Here is a 16,383-nt window from a genome sequence, read left to right on the forward strand (position 1 = left end):
AGGGAAATGATTCCAGCAAAACATACATTTTGTCATAGAAATAATTATAAAAATGTCTTTAAAATGCAGGTTAGGGTTTGTAGAGATCTCTTTTGAGTCACTTAAATCATTATCTTGTGGTATTCTGTCTACATTCTATTGTTTCTAAGCTATCCATAATGGAATGGAGTCTTTCCTTCCTTCCTCCACTTGTCCTGGAGCTATCAGCTGTAGGGACCAGTTTCATGCTGTACTTTATAGTTTGTACTCTTCTGTATTCTATTTTGATAGAGCTGGGTTAATTACCGATGTTCAAAAATCCCTTGGTGGAAGCGCTCTAATTATTGTGCTTTACTTAAAGCACTGTAAGTTAGAGTGGGAGCAAACCAAGCAGGCATTCACTTTTTGGTGGGGAGGGGGGCTTGGAGCCTGCTCAAACTGGCCAAGGCCAGCAGCTTGGGGGTACTTTTGCATGCCTCCCAGGAGGCTGCCGGAGCAGTTACTCTCCCCAGCTCCCCACCCCAATCAGCTGGTGACTGTCAGCAGCAGTGGATGGCAGTGGGGGGAACCCCCATGCTGGGTCAGGCCTTGGCAGGGTCTGGGCTGGATCTGCACAGAAAGGGGGCTTCATTCCCCCACCCCCAGTTCCTGGCAAGGGGAAAAGCTAGGCTGGGCAGTCTTGTGGCTGCAGCTGTTAAGAGCCTTGTTGGGGGAAAAGTCCCCCTGCTGCACAAAGCCAGCCTACTCCCTCCCCCCCTCCAAACCTGACCCAGCTATCTGTGGGGGTGGGAGGTGGGGCACACAGAATGGGGGATCCCTTCCCCCTAACCACAGCCTCTTGACAGCTGGAGTCAGGAGCTGCAGCATGGGGCTGCCTGGACTTTTCTGCCATTTGTATCTCTTCTCTGTGACAGCCTGGGGGTGGAGCTGGCTTGGTGATCTCCTGGAGCAGAGGAGCAATAGCCAACGCTAACAAGCCACCCAGTGAGCGGCCCCTAGGGTGTTGGGGGAATGAAACGTACTCTGACTAGTGATGGGATGTGATACAGACATTTGATAAAGTTCTCTAATTTGAAGTGCTTTAGTATGATACCACATCCATCCAGAGTTAACTTAGAGCCATTTTAAAGTGCTTTATGTGCCATGAATATCTGTTCTGTTACAGGTGTAAAGTATTTTCTGTGTGCTTAACACATGGTAAGTGTAACTTCTGTACTTAGCCTTGGGGTTTAGCCTTCAGTATTTGAATCCACAAATTTGTATGTTTGCATAGGAATTGGTCCTACTGAATTAATTGAAAGTTTACATGTGAAATCCTTACCCCAGTGAAATTAATGGGAGTTTTTCCATTGACTTAAATGGGGGCAAGATTTCAACCCACATGTGTAGTTACTTAAACATGTAAGTGTTTAAAGGATCAGGAATCTCATTAATGTTTTCCACTGTTGTCTGATGCATCTTGTAGTTAATATGTCTCCAAATATTTAATGTTTAATATACATTTCTCCTGTTTCATCTGAAGTTAAATTACTCCTATTTCTGTCCTGAATTAATGAGGTTAGCTTATGTCCTTCCTATAATCTTCCACACCCACTTGGCAAACACTCCAATACAATCTCTCTCTTTTCCTAGTTGCCTCTCTTCTCTAAATATCATATGATATGACTTCCCTCCATGCTGTAACGAAAGTAGGATGACTGGAGCAGCTACCCTGGGCGGTGTCTTGCGAAAGCAAGAAAAAAATGGCTTGTGCTACAGCTCCATGATTGTGCTGGAGGCAAGCAGCAACTGGAAGACATCACTGCCCCTGTGTGTGGCAGCTGCTTCCAGCACTCAGCCACATCGCCATGTCTCTGACTTCCCTCCCAGTTGCCAGTTTGCCCTAATTTTGAAATGTCATTCACCCAGCAAGTGCACATTCTCAACATTAATGTACCCTATTTTTTGTTGTTGCTACTCCTGTCTTCTAAATTAATTAGCTTGATATGTATAGATTTTAGACTGAGAAAAAGGAAATATATTTTTAATAGTTCATGGCAAATATCACTTTAATACTCAGTTGAGTCTATTAGGAAAAGTCCTGACTTAGCAGTACAAAGTTTCACTTTCCTAGGAAGAACTCTAGGAGGGATTAGGTCTCCACTGTGCATGATCCCTTCTAGAGCTTCCAGATGAGAAATAAGGACATGCCAAAGGCAGGCAGCAGAAATGACAAAGAGTTGGGGAAGCAAGCCATATAAGAAGAGTATGAGAAAACAAGCTGGTTTAGCTTGCAGAAAAGGTTAAGAGGGGACATGGTAAGGGTCTTCAAATATCTGAAGGGCTACCATAAATAAAAGCGACAACAAACTGAAACTGTAGTAAAATAGGTTTAGAGTGGGTTACAGGAAAAGCTTCTTTACTGTTAGAAAAGTGAGGCAGTGGAATAGACTACCTAGTAAAGTTGTGGAACCTCCTTCATTGGAGGTGTTCAAGGGGAAGTTGGATAAACATTGGTCAGGAATGATTTATGAGCAGCAATGCCTAGACTGCGCTGTTTAGAGCATCAGTTAAAAGCCCAGGAGTCCATTTATCACTTAAGGAGCATGAGAAGAACAGGTGGAAAATAGAGAGGACCATACTCAGCAACTGGAGAATGAAGAAGAGCTCTACAGCTGGTTTGGTCATGTAAGAAGATTAAAGGAGCTGAAATAAGTTTATGAAGGCTGTGACGGGGCAAGAGGTCCACCCTGTCATGAGATGCCAAAAGAACAAAGGAAAAACAGAGACTTACCACGCTGGTGAGCCCAGATGGGAGAAAAGCCACGCTGGATGCTAATGAAGACGATCAGCTGCGAAAGTCAGCCAGGCAGAGAATGGAATGCTGTGGCCGGTCTCACAGCTGATTGGTGCAGGGAATGAAAAGAGAGGCGGATGAACAGTCGGCTCTCCACCAGCAAAGGAAATAACATGGGGGGAGACCTGTGGAAACACGGAGCAACAGCAGTGGCACATGGCTGACCAAGGGCACTCGGGAGAGAGTTCCAAAGGACTTACCTGCACAGCCAGGAAGACAAGGCAGCTGCAGCGTCCAAACCTGTGAATTTGAGTCCAGTGGGTGCAGGATTCCATCCAAGAGACCTAAAGGAGGGAAAAGACAAAGCCATGTGTGGATGTGAATTTGGGGTGTTGGCCCAATATGATTCCACCCTGAAGGATAAGGGAAGGGATGAGCTGTGGGATGGTTCACTTGGGACCTCTGCAGGGAAGAAAAGGACAAGCAACCAAGGGCAAGAAACCAGCTGCCGAGAGACTGATCAAGGCAACCCAGAGACTGACTCCCACAGGGGAGACCTAATAAAAGTAAAGTTGTAACATCTGGTGTGGTGAGGACAGGGTATGGGAATGGTGGAGCCCTGTGAAGAGGAGCCAGCCTTCTAAACTGCAGAACCTAACATCAACTTTATCTCATAGGACTGTGTCCATCTTTGGTTTCTTCCTTTTCCATCTAAGTCATGGCAGGTGAGTTTAAAGGAGACTATCTGGTCCAACAGGAGAGAAGCTGCAGTTTTACTTTGGGGGTATGGCTAGTCTTCCACAGAGATGACAGAATGATAGAAAAGGGAATGCTGGCTCTCCAGTCAGGTTGTGTGATGAATGGAGCTGTGTTTCTTATCCTAAGTTTACTTCAGTCTGCAGTGGAGAGTGAAAGGTATCTGCTTATCTCAAGCTCCTAGGCTTTGTTGGTCACCACATGGGGCAGGAAGGAATTTTTACTGTCCTGTTGCTCAGGTTGTCAGGATTTTTTTGTTCATCTTCCTCAGAAGCATTGGATGTTGGCTACAGCCAAGTCTGGGAATTTTGATTGGGGTGTTCTAGTACTTCTGCTGGAACTTAAAAAAACCCAGAGGTTTCTGGTTAGAGGGTCTTGCTCCTCTGCTCAGACTCAGACCAATCATCACATTTAAGATTAGGAGGGAATTTTAATCTATGGTTAGATTGACATGGATTTGTGAGGGATTTTGTCTTCCTCTATAGCAGGGAACTGGGTCCCCTTCCTTGGATCTCTTGAGCATATTTTAACAAACTACTTTCTGTCCTTGCAATACTCACTTCTACCACACCGTCTTAAGTGACGTATTTCTGATGTTGGTGATTTACAGGATCAGGCAGGAGTACCTCTGGCAAAAAATAGAGCAAGTATAAAAAGAACACATGACATCGCAGAATGTGACATCAGGATCGCAGCCTACAGTAGCTCTGTGTTGCTGAATTCACTGTATTGGAACTTAAATCTCAAAAGTGTTAGTATCCTGAAATGCACATCCCATTGTGCTTCCTGGCACAGTGCACGTCTTGTCACTAACATTTGGGGTGGATTGCTCTACATTAAAGTGAAAGTTAATGTTCCTCTACTGACTTTTTTGTCAGCAGGTAGAGCTTGTTCACAACAGTGACCATGCATAGGTGTGTGAAGGCCTTGCTACTCAGATGTGATTGTCTGTGTGTGTCTTGTTCTGTCTCAGATGACAGAAGACTGAACTCTTACTGAGTAGAGTTCAGGATGTTAGGTGTTGAAAAGTTAGGAAGAATGAGAATATAAGGTAGAATTAGGCCTTGAGTTCTCCCCACCCCTTCCTCAAAATGTCCCCTCAGAACAGTAGCTTTAATCTGTCTGCCACACACTCCTGTATTCTACTTTTCTTTGTTCAGACAAAAGCAAATAATGTCACCAGGACTCTCCCCAGATCAGCACCTCTTCCAAGACACCTCCTCAGGAAACAACAACTCTACCTGCCTGATGGGCTTTGACCCCCTCTGTCAGGGATGCGCCCTGGTTTGTTTGGCAAACGCAGCATTTTGTCAAAGTTGGTGGTTGTTCAAGTGGTTTTTTTCTCAAGCAAGCAAGCGTAGGAAGTGCTAATATGTTTCTGGCAAGGTCCTAGTCAGCCAGTCTACTCTAGGAATTATAAGTATCATCAATCCTTTTTACAGTGGCATGGTGGTCCACACTTTGCCTGATGCATTGGTCCTAGTTCCAGCAGCTATGTGATCTTTAAGAGTAGCCAGTTCTCCTAATACTTCTTAAACTACCACAAGCTGATTTTTATCCTGGTGCACTAGATGGGTCATAGTGTGTGGGACCCCTTAGTTTAAACAATGCTCCCAGGGGCTTCCCTAATCAGAGCATTCACCAACATAGAGTTGAGGTCTGTTTTGGGTCCTCCGTATTCATCCTAATAATTATGCTCCCTCTAATATATTCAATAAAATATCTAATTTGTATAGACAGCAAGAGCTAGCTACAAATACATGTAACCTTTCCAACAAACTTCACCAGTTTACCAACTTATCAGAGATCTTCCTTTGTTTCCGCTTGTTATTTTGACATTCCACTCCACCACCTCTTTATACCTGGTCTTGCACTTCACTCTTGGTTTCTCTTGTGTTAGTTACATCCATATAAGAACAATTATACAAGATTCATCATCAGAAATCAATCTAATCCTATTTTCTTCACTGACCAAGAAAAAGGCGCTGCTCTATGACAAAGCAACCTCCTGGATGTCTTGTGGGTTTTGAAGAATATCCTTCCACAACACCAAAACCATCAGGTTTAGAGAACATTATTCTCCTTCGCTCCCATGCATGCTTCCAAAATATATCCATTCTTTGCTCATTCTTTACTGAATACAGTCTATTGTTAATGGTGGCTTTGTTATATTGTTTTCTGTGTTACCCTGTCTTTCTGGAGGTTCTAAACATACTGCGTCTCTGACCTGTAGAGCTCTGTGACTTCTTTTACTATTAAAATAATTAAAAGCATTATTTTTTTGATGAATTATGAGTATGGCTATGTCTGTGCACATGTGAATGAACATACGCACACATGTGAGGTAGGACATGAGTACATGAGATAATGTGGGAATGGATGCTCAATTATTTTCTGATCTGGTGGGCTACGTAAGAAGCGTATGTGATCTCAGTTTTGCCCAGTTGCCACAAGAGCTGAGATCTGTTAACTGGATGGATTTCTGGAAACCCTCCTCAAGGTAGTGCCCTCTACCTAAGCTACAAAATAACTGCTCCTGGATGATAGAAATTATCCAGTCCTTTTTGGATTATTCTGCTCTTCTTCAAATGCTATTTGTAATTGTAAACCATTCATTGCTTGGTCTTGTGCCTTTTTTCATCCCAACAACATCATTTGTCATCCTGACATTTTTTTATTATTTAAGAAGTAGTTTTCAAAATATCATTAATTTAATGCTGGGAATTGCTTGCAATTATTTTCATGGAAAGAAAATGTGTCTAGAATTGCCTACAGTACTTTCCCTTTAGCTCAGACACTGGGCTAATGTATGCTCTGCAACACAACAAAATGTTCCATCAAAGAAAAATAGATGTTATTTAAAACAGGTCAATTAGATAAGATGATTTGCAAAATACAAAAACAGACCAAACCCAACCAAACAAAAAAACCCTTTTCAAATCAATTCCATTCTACCTGAGACAAAGTATAAGGGATTTCTGCGTGGAAGGGCCTATTGTGAAAGTTATGACTTGAAAATGTAGAGTGGAACAGAATATCGCCCACGGTCTTAACAGGAGAGATCTTTATTTCCATAATAACAGGGTATTTGCCATTATTAGCTTTTCAGACAATTAGAAACTGATGGAAAAAGAGAAATGAAGGGAAACAGGTTTTGTATTATTTTATTTTATTTTAATTTAATTTTGTAATGTCATGTTGTGATTTCTTTGCTCTCTGTCGACAACGGTGATATTTTGAATTCTGATTGATAGTTAAACTGGGGGGCTTTCAATGCATAGGAACTTTGCAAATTAAGATAGGAAGTACTGTAAAATGAATACTAAACGTAAATTAAGCAAAGCTACAGAAAAGGACAAATGTAAAATCTCCCCTATGACACATTATCCATTCTGCATGACAACACAGTGGCCACCTCCACAGACAGCAGCCCCTTGGAAATGTAAAACACAGTACATAAAAAAACATTTTTCATAACTGGATAGCTAAAATATACCACACAATTACTCTGTAATTTAAAATAATGTTTAGAAGTATATTCTTGTGGGAGTTCTGGATTCATATCCTGAAGACAGCTGTCAGGAAATCTTTGCTACTTGGTCTCCAAGGGATTCCTCATCTGTATTTTGAGAATTGCATTCTATATTACTATTTTCATTTACATAACATAGTTCAATCAACTGCATGGTCATTGTTTGTATCTTCTGTACCCAGGAGACACAGGCCTGATTCACCAGGAGGCACGAGCAGTCTATAAACTTACCAGGGGGGACCAGCGGGGAACAGGAGAGGCCCTGTTCCCCTGAGCACTACTAGGAGTAACTAGGAATAACGGCCACAAGTTGACTGAGAGTAGATTCAGGCTAGATATCAGGTGGCACTACTTCACGGTCAGGGTGGCTAGGAGCTGGAACCAACTTCCAAGGGAAGTGGTGCTCGCTCCTACCCTGGGGGTCTTCAAAAGGAGGCTAGATAGACACCTTGCCAGGGTCGTTTGACCCCAGCATTCTTTCCTGCCCATGGCAGGGGGTCGGACTTGATGATCTGTTCAGGTCCCTTCCAACCCTACCATCTATGAAACCACTACACGTTTCTAGTTTTATGCCAGCAAAGCTGTCTTGGTGCCTTTCTTTGAGACCTACTAAGTAATATACTAGGCCAGTGGTGCTCATGCTTTTGCCCTCATGGGCTGGATGAGTGGCTCAGGCTGGTCTGCAAGCAGGATCAAGCTCTGTATGTCAGGATTAGGCCCCATGCTACCTTCGCCCAGTCCCATGCAACTGAATAGGGCCCCACACATCCCAGATTGGGCCCTGGGGCCTGGTACCACCCTCTCTAAGCCCTGCATGCCAATTTAGCAGCACGGCCCAAAGCTCCCCGAAGGTCTAGAAAATTGGCAGCAATGGGTTTCTACAATTTTTTTGACCCCTAGAAAGCCTCGCAATTAAGGTGACCACCTTTTCAAAAAGGAAAGGCAGGACACACCCTTTCCTCCCCTCCCCCTCCTCTGCCGGCAGCACAGCCGCAGCAGAGCCGAGTGGAGAGGAGCAGGGGCAGATGCAGGCTGCCTGCTGCAAGCTTGGGGCTCCCTGCCCTGCTGCCTTTCCCCCAGGAGCCCTGCACTGGCCACACTCCCCCTGCCCACCCAGCAGCAGCAGGGGGCACAACTCCGCACCACCTTCTCTGCCCATGCTGCTGTCAGGCAGGTAGGGGGTGCTTTGCCATGGTGGCACAGCCAGCATGGGGTTCCCAGGGAAAAGCAGCAGGGCAGGGAGCACTGAGCCCACAGCAAGCAGCCTACATCCACCCCTGCCCCACGCACAAAGCTGAGTGGGTATGTGCTCCCCATGTCCCCCCCGGAGTGTGTGCAGTGGCAGGAAGCTGCCCCCACCCCCTGGATGAGCTGCCTATGGCTCTGTCCTGCTCCCCATCCCAGCCCCTTTTAGCCCCAAACAGCCTGAAAGGGGAAACCCACCACTTCCCAAACGCAGATCCCTGCATGATACTGCAAATCCAGGATAAATTTGTCCCAGAGTCATGGTATGGATACCAGGGATGGGATCTGGCCCAAAGGATGGGAATTGAACTCCATTGTACTGGGCCACAGGCAATATCATGCCTGGGACTGTCTGGAGGATGTGGTCAGAACTTGAGATGCATGGGCGACTGGTGCCTCCTGATTCCAGGCGGGGCACCATTGGCTGATTACTGACCGGGGGGGGAGTTCCCTCACCAGCTAATTGCCAACTGGGGCAGGGAGTCCCCCAATGGCTGATCGCCAATGGCGGCGGAAATGCTGCAGGCAAACCCGGAGGTGCCGCTAGTGCTTCTCTAAGTGCCCCCACATTCTCAGTGGGGGCACCAGTCATCACCCTCCACTCCCCGGCTGGCAAGGGCCAATCTCAGGGGAGGCATGTGTCCCCCCCGTGTCTCCTCACACGTCGCCTGTGTTGAGATGAGCTCTGACCATGAGTTCTGGCTAGTTCTGGCTAATGAGACTAAATGCTAGTTTGTCATTGCCATCCAAAAGAGGAAGAATATCTTATTTCATAAGGATAGTAAGATGCAGAGTTGAAATTATCTTGTATTTGGGCTCAGCAGATAGGCATTCTTGGGTTTAATCCCTAAGAAATATTCATCCATTTCTTCTGCATCAAGCTTGGCAACTAATTTCCATAATAATGATGGACAGGCTATTGGCAGGTAGTACTAGGATTGTTTCATGACATATATGTAGCTCCAAGTTTCCACCACTTTGCCTCAACATTTTCTCACCATGCCTTTTTAAATGCAAGGCATATATGAACTGTGTCACAGTTTGACTTTGTGGTATTAACATTGTATTCTGAGCTGAGAAGGGCAAAAATCCAAACAGAAACTCTCAGAGTACAGTTCGCACATACCCTGAAAGGGCCTTAAGCCCATGAGGTAGGGTTGGCCTGTGCTCCAATGAACCACTTGAGAAGATGCCAAGGTTCTTCAAATATGACTGCTTATTGGGGTGAAAATTATTTTAGATGTAATTGGAAATACATGGTCTGTTCTGGACGGATGGCAGGGCAAAACAGTTTTCTGATTAATTAATAATTCCATGCTGTTTCTTCTGCCCTTTTAGACTAATTCTGAAAAAAATAGTTTTGTAAATTGTAACAGGCCACTGCCACTTCAAGAGGGGAGAACAGCTGGCTGTTGCAGCAGATGAGGTAGGTTGGCCCTCAAGCCCAAGTGGAAACTCCTGTGTATGGCTGGGAAGCCATGTGATGGGGAGGAGTGGGGCTTCAGGGCACATAAGCCCAGTGCCTGAGGTCAAGCAGGCAGTCTTCCCCTGCACGTTGCAGGGAGAGGAGCTCCTGGGAGAGAAGGACTTCTGGAGATCAACAGGCAGGTACCCAAGCCACCCAAGGAAGCTGGGATGAGAGTGCTCCAAGGGATGTATGGCTTGCAGGCAACACTAACTCTGGGTGGGGAAGACTTTTAGTTTGTGAAGCAGCTTGCTTGTGATTATGTTATGGTTTGAGCCTGATACCAGAGGACTGGATCATGGCTACAGGGGAAGTGTAGAGGCCACAGAGGGGTGCTTAGGGGGTACTTTGTGACAGGCAGCCTGGCCCAGGGAGCGATAGTTAAGGCAGGCTGGCCTGGGGCCAGGGGCCCAGAACACATGAATGTGAGACAGGGTTGGGGCCCAGGAGCCAAATTCTGGAGCAGTGGACCTAGGCTGAGGAGCACAGCCAGAATAAAAGGGTCAAGGCTGGGAAGGCTGAGACCCAGACAAAAATTCAAGGCCTGAGTGCCAAAAGCTGCATTGGGGAAGGGGCTCCCCTCCAAAGGGACATGGAGTAACATCTCTGAGGCATGGACATGGTTATAGGGGAGGATGAAGGCCATAAATATAGCCCATGAGATGAACAGTGTCCTGAGGCATCAGGTGCCCTGATAGGGCCAGGAGGGCCATAACTTAATGCCCAAGGGGCAAAACTGAGGGCCAGCCAGGTATGAGAGGTACCAGCTGGCTAAAGTGAACAAGGGCTCACTCTGGGACCCTGGGGCAGCTTCCCTTAACACCATAATAATTCCATCAAGGCATGGCAGGTGAGGAAAAGGGAACTTACCCATGGAGCCTGAGTGGGGGCAGGAGTTGGTGGCTACCAGCAGGTGTCACAGCTGCCTCTGGGGCATGGTCCTGCTATGTAAGTGTCTCCGTGTAATTCATGGCCTCAAGAGCAGAGAACTGATGCATACAACTGAAGAAGCTAGAAGTGTAAATGGCTTAATATAGGCACTGACACCCTTTTGGAGCAGTGGGACACTTTAATAGAGCTAGGTCTAAAGGTGGGCTGCCTTCCACCCTTTCTTAATAAGACTCACTGATGTTTCACCTTAATTTCCCTTTGCTGAATTTCCGCAGTTACTGCCCCAACATTATATTATATAATTTTCATGGCCCCTGTTTCTGTAAGACTTTCTCTGGAAATACATGGGGATCATGGTAACCTGGGTGGGACTGAAATCCAAGAAAATGAGTTTCAAGAAACCATCAAAGAATCACACTGTTTTTAGTGCACATCAGAACACAGACAAAGTATCAATTCTATTTACCAGATGGGGTTTCTCAGCCATCTTTTCTGTTTTCTTCTTTGTTCTGCGCTTATACTGATCCACCATTTTCTGATTGCCCTTGCTGGAAATCTCATTAGAGCTGGCAAGGATTAGAGATAGTGTGGCTTTCTTCCCTAATCACTAACCTTCCCAAAGGAAAGGGAAGCCTTCACCAAAATGATCCCAAGCTGAAATGATGATTAGTAATTGCTAGATTAGCTGGCAGTATGCAAATTCATTTTCTGGCCTAACAAGGCTGTTAGAATTTTATAAAATACTCAGCTAAATATAGTATTGTACCTTATTAGTGTATTACTAAGGAGACGAAAGGGACAGGGAGAGTTAGGTAATGTGAAGTGCAATATGCATATTCCTCTGGCTTTCAACTTGTGTTTATAGGCCTGTGGTTAGGGACCCTCACTAATCTTTGTGGTGTGGGGATATTTTGAAATATTTCTATAATTGGTGTGCCTCAGTTTCTCCACCTTTCTCTACAGGGGAGTTGAGTGTACAGAACTTCTACCTTGGACAGAGGAGTGAGATGCCTACCTCTGCACCTAGCTACATGAAACGGGCCATCAAGAAATAAATGATACTCTTCACCTAAGGAAGAAACAGCTCACTAACAACAATGGAAGCCCAGCTACTGGAAATTAACTTTTAATAGCTGGTACTCCAAAGCCTGGATAAAAAATTAAGCTGCTGGAGTATAGGCTGTTTAAAAAAGGGAAGGCAGAGGAGAAGTGAGACTCAGGCCAAGAGTGTTTTGCTATGGTGACCTAGTTGGGGGACCATTTGGGACCTTGTATGCTGTGATTTCCCATTACAGAAGAAGAGAAAGGATGTCTATACACGTGCTCATTCGTGTTCTAATTAGAAGACATTGGAGCAGACTTGATTAATCGAGTCTGCTCTGCATTCTAATTAGAGTGCTCCAGCATTGCCTCACTGTCTCTTGTCTGAAGCTCACCCCCTACAATTTAAAATGGCGACGGAGGTGCTTTATCTAAACCTTGTCAAATGAAGTTTAGATAAAGCATCCTGCAGCCATTTTCAACTGTCCATGGAGCTTAATTCACATGAAGGTGAGGCATTTTAATTAAAGTGGCTGTCCAGAAACCACTCTAATTAAAATGCCCTCCCACCCCTGAGCATGTGTATAGGCAGCCAAAGAGACTGTTCAGGAGTATCGCGCAGTCAGATGGAGGGCTTGGCTGGGATCCTGGATGTTCCTGATTCCCCTCCAAAGAACAGTAACTCTACAGAGACTGGTTTGAGGCAGTGATGCAGGGACCCAGTAGCAGCAGTATATATACGCTGGTTAGTGCTATATAGATAGCACAAGTTTTCCTGAGTAAAAAAACTTAAAAAAAACCCTAAATGGCAAATAACTTCTATATATAGACATGTGGAAGTGAACATGGGCAACAAACAGGGCAGGAAGTTTGCTGGCAGTTCGCTGGTCAGTTCGCAGATCAGTTTGCCACCCCCACTTTCAGGGGAAAGCCTTTCAGCTTGGTGTGAGGAAGCAGGGAAAAAGGAACCCTTTGGGGCCAAGGAGCAATAAACAGGTCAGCTTCCAGTTGAGTTCACTAGGGAAGGTGTGCTTGGAAGAAGAACAGTAAGAGAGAGAAGGCAAATTAAGAGACTGAGGGAAATGGCTGGAGGACATTGAAATGCCAGAGCCACTGCCGCTGCCTCTGCTTGCACCTGTGAGGTTTCTGCCCAGGCAGGACCACTTACAATCGAGGTGTCCACCCAGGCGTAGGTTTGGCACTGTGGAAACTGCAGCTTGCAGGTTCCTTCTGGTGATGGCCAAGTGGGGAGAGCCTGTGATGTGAGTGGTGCCTCCTGGTGGTGTTTCTCTGGGTACAGGCAAGAAAGCTACAGGCAGAAGTGGTGAGGCTCCAAAGAATCCTCTGCTATGAGGAGTTCATTGATTTGATGCTGGAGACCTCTGGGACTGTGGAGGAAGAACTGGCAGAGGCAACACTAGAGAATGGAGAGCACATGGACTCCCAGGAATCATAGAATCATAGAATCAGATGGGACCTGTAAGATCATCAAGTCTGGTCCCCTGCTGTAGGCAGGAAGTTATTGGGTTCAGATGAGCTCGGCAAGGTGCCTGTCCAGCCTCACCTTGAACACCTCCAAGGAGGGTGACTGCACCACCTCTGAGTGTGTTCCAGATTCTGGTGACCCTTACAGCAATTTTTTTTCTTATGTCTAACCTGAATTTACTCTCTATTAGCTTGTGCCCATTGGTCCTCATCCTCCCAAGGGGTGCCTTCTTGAAGAGTTGCTCCCCTAGATCTTGATGTTCACCCTTGACATACTTGTAGGCAGCTATCAAGTCACCTCTCAGTCTTCTCTTATTCAGACTGAACAGGTCCAGCTCCTGGAGTCTCTCCTCATAGGGCCTATCCTCCAGGGCCCTAATCATATGGGTGGCCCTTCTTTGTATCCTCTTGAGCTTATCCACGTTCTTCCTGAAATGCGGTGCCCAGAACTAGACACAGCACTCCAGCTCTGGCTTCACCAGTGCTGAATAGATGGGGAAGAGCACCTCCCTGGATCTATTGGCAACACATTGGCTGATGCGTGCCAGAGTTCTATTTGCCCTGCTGGCAACCTCATCGCACTGTTGGCTCATGTTCATCTTCTGGTCAATCGTGACCCCCAGGTCTTGTTCAGATGCTTTGCCCACCAGTGGACCATCACCCATCGTGTAGTTATAATGAGGGTTCTTCTTACCCAGATGAAGGACCTTGCACTTCTCCCTGTTAAACCTCATCTGATTCCATTCCACCTATGAATCCAGTCATTAAGGTGGAAGCTGGAAGCTTGTGACCTCTGGTAGCAAGAAGAAATCTTCATCTCCACCTGCAGCAGTTCGTCTGGAGAACAGATGTGCAGCCCTAGCAACAGAGGGCAAGGAGCACATTCCATGGGTGGAGGAAGACAGGCCAGGCCTCACCAAGGTGGGAAGGACTGAGACCACCACCACCAAGAAGCAGCAATGGGTGGTGGCAGTTGGAGACTCCCTTCTGCAGGGGTCAGAGGAATCCATCTGCTGATCTGAGCTGTTGTCTTGTGAAGTTTGCTGCTTGCCCAGATCCCATATCCAAGATGTCACAGAGGGATTACTGAGACTCATCCAACCCTCTGACTACTACCCCATGCTGCTCATCCATGTGGGCACCAGTGATACTGCTGGGGAGACCCTGAGCAGATCAGAAGTGACTACAGGGCTCTGGGTGCAAGGGTGAAGGGGACAGGGGCTCAAGTGGTGTTTTCTTTGATCCTTCCAGTCAAGGGAAAGGGCCTGGGCAGGAATAATGGGTGCATCCTGCAGATCAATACCTGGCTGTACAGGTTGCCAGCAACACTTTGGCTTCTTTGACCATGGGATGTTCTTCCAAGAAGGATTGCTAGGAAGAGATAGGATCCACCTGATGAAGAGAGGGAAGAGCAACTTCACAGACAGGCTCGTTAGCATAGTGAGCAGTGCTTCCTGGGGAATGGAAACCAAAGGTCTGAGGTAAGTGGGGAAGTGGGTGACCTGGAGGAAGAGCAAGCAGGAGGGGTCAACAGGGGAGATGTTCTCATTCTTCCTGAGAAATCAGGGCAATTGACTAGTTACTTCAGGTGCCTGTAAATGAATGCACAGAGCCTGGGAAATGAGCTGGAAGATTTGGAAGTCGTTGCACAGTCATGGAGCCAAGATGTTATTGGAATAACAGAGACTTGGTGAAAGAGCTTGCATGACTGGAGCACTGTCATGAATGGGTATAAATCAGGGGTGGACAATTATTTCAGCTGGAGGACCGCTTAATAAGTTTTGGTGAGCTATTGAGGGCCACAAGGGTAGCCCCAACCCTTGACAGGTCCCCCACATCCTGGTCGTCATCTTAGGACTGGAAGTCCCACCCCCTAGCCCCTGATTTTGGCCATGGGAAGTCCCTCCCCTTGCCCCCCAGGAAGTACTCATTTTGGGAGTGGGGGTTGCCATCTTAGAGCCAAAACAAGACAGATCTGGTGGCTGTCTATAAACTTACCAAGGGGGTCCAGCGGGGAATGGGAGAGATCTTGTTCCCCCGAGCACTACCAGGACTAACTAGGAATAACAGCCATAAGTTGACTGAGAGTAGGTTCAAGCTGGACATCAGGAAGCACTACTTCACAGTCAGGGCAGCTGGGATCTGGAACCAACTTCCAAGGGAAGTGGTGCTCGCTCCTACCCTGGGGGTCTTCACCTAGCTGGGGTCATTTGGCCCCAGCATTCTTTCCTGCCCATGGCAGGGGGTCAGACTTGATGACCTGCTCAGGTCCCTTCTAACACTACCAACTATGAAACTATGAAACAAAAACAAATCATACACTAAAAGTCAAACACATATGATAACATATTTTTATTTTATTACAAAAAATATTTTTGTCATGATTTATGTTTGCATAGTGTATATAGAGATTGTTGCATAAGGACTCAAAAATAAAGTCTTACTCTTGTATATTGTGTGTGGGACGTATGGCTGGGGTGGGTGTGTGCACATGGTGGAGTGTTGGGGGATGTGGGGCAGTTTGTGAGGGGCTGTGGCTGTGTGGAGGGGCAACAGGGTATGTTGGGGGTATATATGTGGGAGGTTGTGGAGGCAAGGTGTGGGTGTGTGGGGTTTCTGGGGTGTGAGGGAGGGTGGGAAGGTGTGGGGACTCCCCACAGATTCCCCCATGGCACAGAGCCCCTACTGCTGGCAGTGGCAGCAGCAATACGTGGCTGGCACTCAGGGCCCACGCAAGCACGGCACTCAGTGCCATGTGGCTCCAACCAGTGCTGCACATGGTGGCAAGGAGCACAGCCAGGCTGACCCACCTCTATTGCATGGGGCTCCATGTGGGGCATGTGTAGATCCCAGCACTTGCATGCCACTGGGGGAAGCCCCACACAATGCAGCTGGCTGCCTTCACCACTCCCTGTAGTGCAGGTCCCGAGACTGCAGGGATGCAGGGGGCAGGGCTCCCTCCCACTTCCGGTGGAGTCCCGGGACCTATACAGCAGCGAACAGCAAAGACAGCTGGCCGGCTGCACTACAGAGGACTTCCCCCAGTGGGATGTGAGTGCTGGGAGCTGCACTTGTGCCATGGGAGCCCCACATGATAAAGGCAAATCAGTCTGGCTACACTCCTCACCACTACATGCAGTGCTGGGTGGAGCCATGTGCCGCTGGGTGGCAGTGTCTGTGCAGGCCCTGAGCACCAGCCACCTGCTGCTGCTG

The sequence above is a fragment of the Alligator sinensis genome, unplaced genomic scaffold (assembly GCF_000455745.1).
Source record: "Alligator sinensis unplaced genomic scaffold, ASM45574v1 scaffold243_1, whole genome shotgun sequence".
NCBI classification, from domain to species: Eukaryota; Metazoa; Chordata; order Crocodylia; family Alligatoridae; genus Alligator; species Alligator sinensis.